Source organism: Hordeum vulgare, chromosome 6H (genome assembly GCF_904849725.1).
Source record: "Hordeum vulgare subsp. vulgare chromosome 6H, MorexV3_pseudomolecules_assembly, whole genome shotgun sequence".
NCBI lineage: Eukaryota > Viridiplantae > Streptophyta > Magnoliopsida > Poales > Poaceae > Hordeum > Hordeum vulgare.
Genome location: NC_058523.1, coordinates 68,424,833 through 68,429,119, shown reverse-complemented (window position 1 = coordinate 68,429,119; position 4,287 = coordinate 68,424,833). Strand labels below are relative to the sequence as shown.

The following is a 4,287-nucleotide window of genomic DNA, read 5'->3' as shown; positions in this document are numbered from 1 at the left end:
AGAGGGAGGGAAGGATGGAGGGAGAAGGGAGTGATGGATGGAGAGGGTGGGAGGGAGAAGAGAGGGATGGAGGGAGAGGGTGGGAGGGAGACATACCGGGGAGGCAACAACGGCAACAACGGGCGACGGTGACGACGGAAATGCATGACGGTTGCGGGGACGACATCAACGGGCGACGACATTAGCGAGCGGTGACATCGATAGATGGAGAGGGAGAGTGAGGTCGTGCACGCGGACCGAAGATAAGGTGGGATTAGCAGTAGTGCGGGTCACCGGTCCACATTGCTGCTAACCCACCTAGCAGTAGCGTGTTTCATCGACAAGCGCAGCTGCTAGACTATCTAGTAGTAGCATGGGTCACCAGCCCACGCTGCTGCTAAATTGGACTGGTGAGCTGGGCCCGGCCTGGCCGTAGTAGCAGCGCTCAATGTGCTCCCACGCTACTGCTAAGTGAATAGTAATAGCGCTGGTTTTAGCACAGCTACTACTATGGGCAGCCCCGGTGGGTGACGATGGGACCACTTAGCAGTAGCGTCGGTGTACTGCCCAACGCTACTACTACATATCTACCTACAGCGCTGGCTGGTACCTCGCGCTACTACTAAGTAGGAGTAGCTATTCATAGCTATCCCGCGCTACTGTTAAGTTTCAATCTATAATCTTTCTCCTAATAGTGCTAGGATGTAGAGCAACACCTAAACGGCACATGAGAGCCCCAACAACAAGTTACTATAGTAGACACTCTTCCATAAAAAATAAATTTATTATCATTGTGAACATATAATCCACATACCATATATTACACGGATAAAAACAAATATCATAATTGATCTTAGCCAAAAGACCGAGAAAGGTATGCTTTGAAGTGATGACTTCTTCCATGTTTTATAATTTCCCTGTCCACTTCCTTCATGCTCCGTACACAAGGTCGTACTAAACCAAGTAAGGATTTTTTGTTTCAGGTATTAAGAGCATCTACAATTCGGACGTTTTAAATGGCCTCTCATATGCTTGTGGGCGTGAGTGATTACTGAAAGAAGAGGAGAGAAAAGGAAAAAGAAATGACCCAACAAGATCACTCATATTATCCCTATACGTCCGGACTGTCAGCAAACCCTCATATGAAGGACAAATATAGGAAGGATATAAGGGCTCGGGAATGTGTCCGGACACGCCCGATCACTCCGTCACGTAGGACGCGACTCCATCTTGGACCACTTTTTTTTCTTTATTTATTCTTTTTTTTTCTCTTTCTTCCTCTCCATCAATCATGTGCAAGTGACCGAACATATGAGATAAAAAATAAAAAATGTGACTGCGTGGATGGATCAGTAGGGGACACGCTCAATCACCGATCGAACGCGTCCGCGAATGTTTAGAATATCATATTTGCTATGAGTGTATATGCTCTAACAACCGTGAGTTTGCGTTGAGCTTTGAGAAACCGGCCTGTTTGTGCCACCGTTTTGTTTGGGGCTCCCAGGCGGCCAGGCCCAACGAAAAGTAGCAGCTCCAGGGTTTTAAAACGGCTCAACACCATGGCTTGTATGCATGACGGTTGTCGGCCATGATTGTTGTAATCCTTTCTTGATCCAAAGTGATCTTATAAAAAGAAAATCTTCTTATGATCTACTCCCTTCGTTTTTAAATATAAGTTTTTTAGTGATTTTATTAGAGGACTACATATAAAAAATGAGTAAATCTACACTCTAAAGTGTATCTATATCTCTAATGAAACTTTTAAAAAGACTTATATTTAGAAACAGAGGAAGTAAAAAAGAAAAGATCCGACTAAGAAAACTGCTTGTCCCAGAGGGTCGCCTTCAAAATCAGTTTGGATTTCTTTTTTTTTTTTGGGCAGGGAAGGAGACACTAGTAGAAAATGAGGCTTTCGGCCGCAGCCCCAAATCACATTAGCCCATGGTCGAAATAAAATCGAGACCAATGACACGCATTAGTCCCGGTTTGAGTTGCCAGGGCCTCACGGGGCAAATGTCCCGGTTCGGTTCGACGCATTAGTCATAGTTCGTGCCAAAAACCGGGACTAAAGATCCATCGACTGACATGTGGCGTGTCGCGGAGTATTAGTCTCGGTTGGGGGCTGGAACCGGGATTAAAGAGATGCCTATATATACCTGCCCACCATTTTCTCTGTTTTTTGGTTGTGTGAGGTATGCATGCCATGCTTTTGGCATCCTTCTATGCATGCACATAAAGTGTTTGATGAAATGCCCGAACCACATTTAAGCTTTCTCCTCTCAAAGCTCGACATCTCCAAGCTTCATTTTTCTCAAGATTTGTCTAGGTTTGACGGTGCATCAACTACACAAGTGTTCTAAAGGTTAGCTACTTCATCCTTTCATCTCTCACTGCTAGTTTAGCTCATTTCAAATGCTCTAGAAATAGACTGGTTTGTGGGTTTTTAGTGTAGGAGTGTATGTGTGAGTTCTTTTGATTTAGATGTAAAATTTGAGCTCAAATTAATTTCTTAGAGTCTGCACATGTGTACGGTGCCGTCCCGTGCCCGTCCTCACCGTTGCCGATCGTCCGCGCGATCTCGTTGCCAGCACCACCGTGGTGAGCCTCTTGTTCTTATCTTCTTTTTAAGAGAAAAAAAATTCTTACTTGTATGATTTAGATAGATACTTGTATAAATTACTTACTTTTATTATTTTTTGTTATTATATAGAGCGATGGTTTTGGTATCTGCCTCCGTCGGCCCTCGTCCTGTCCATGATTCAGATGTGGTATATATTATCTTTTATAACTATTTATTTTATTTAGTGTTTATGACAATTATGACGACCAACGTGACATAGATTTTTTAATCTAGGAGGTATGTGAACCGGAAATTCCAACCGGCATAGAAATTCTTGTCGAGAAGTTAAATTTGGTTGAAAAAGAAAACAATTACTTGAAGGAAAAATTGAAAATAATTGAGGAGAAGAATATGAAACTGGAGTTGCATGTTGCCGATGTCGTCGATGATCACAAGATGTAGATGGATGCAATGCTGTTGAAGATGGATGCAATGCGCTTGAAGATGGATTCAATGCGCTTGAAGATTATGAATATTAGAAAATATGTCATTGATAAAGAGGCTTGATATCATTATGCTGTTGAGTCAATTGTTACCTTAGTTGTGATTTTAATCGCATTTGTTGTTGCATTTAAATGTTTTACATAGTTGTATGCTGTTTTATGAGAGAACTTTATGTATTTATTTTTGCAATAATAACATTTGATCACTATTATACTTTGGTTTTAATGTGATGACGAATTTGTATTAATTTGGTCATTTATCTATTCATGATGTTCTGCAATGGTTTTTTGATATACTTAATTTCATAACACAGATGAACCGCCAATGGATGTACGGTGACCGACGCACTTCAGAGTACATTACGAACCGAGACTAATGCCCGAGTCACACTTAAGTTCACACAAAATGGTATCCTCGACCGAGGTTAGCAACCTTATCCTTTTCATCTATAATTGATACAAAAATATTGCATGTGTCCATGTACAGTGGTCATTTCACTATTCATGTATGATGCAGATCGATGCACGGAAGCGATAGATGTATGGCGAACGACGCGATTCCGAATTTATTGCAGGCCTGCATAAATTTATCGATGTGGCCGAGGCAAACAAAGTAGATAATTTTATGCCTTGTCCACGTGTTGACTGTCGAAACGTGAAGGAGTACTCTAGCTCGAAAACCATTCAAGACCATGTGCTTCGGAGAGGTTTCATGCCCACATATTATTGTTGGACCATGCACGGAGAAAGAGGGGCTAGGATGGAAGACAATGAAGAAGAAGATGATGATGACAACTATCCTATCTTCACTGAAGAATATGGTGATACTGCAATGGAATATAATGAAGAAGAAGGAGGTGAAGAACAACCGGCATCAGATGAGCCCGTTGATGGTCTTGGCCAGGTCATTTCTGATGCAAAGAGACAATGCGATACAGGCAAGGAGAAGCTGAAGTTGGAGGCCATGTTAATGGATCATACAAAGTTGTTGTACCCAAATTGCGAAGATGGTAACACAAAGCTCGATACCACACTGGAACTGTTGAAATGGAAGGCAGAAACTGGTTTATCTGACAAGGGATTTGAGAAGTTACTGAAAATATTGAAGCCGAAGCTTCCAAAGGATAACAAATTGCCCGAGACTACGTACGAAGCAAAGAAGGATATCTGTCCTCTTGGATTAGATGTGCAGAAGATACATGCATGCGTTAATGACTGCATCTTGTACCGCGGTGAGAAGTACGA

The 4,287-nt window shown here is 42.2% G+C and overlaps 1 non-coding gene across 1 annotated transcript; it reads right to left on the bottom strand.

The window, feature by feature from the left end:
• Positions 1 to 661: 661 nt before the first annotated feature.
• Positions 662 to 857, bottom strand: LOC123406459. Its single transcript, XR_006612161.1, has one exon. It is a non-coding gene; the product is annotated as a U2 spliceosomal RNA (small nuclear RNA).
• Between the last annotated feature and the right edge of the window lie 3,430 nt (positions 858 to 4,287).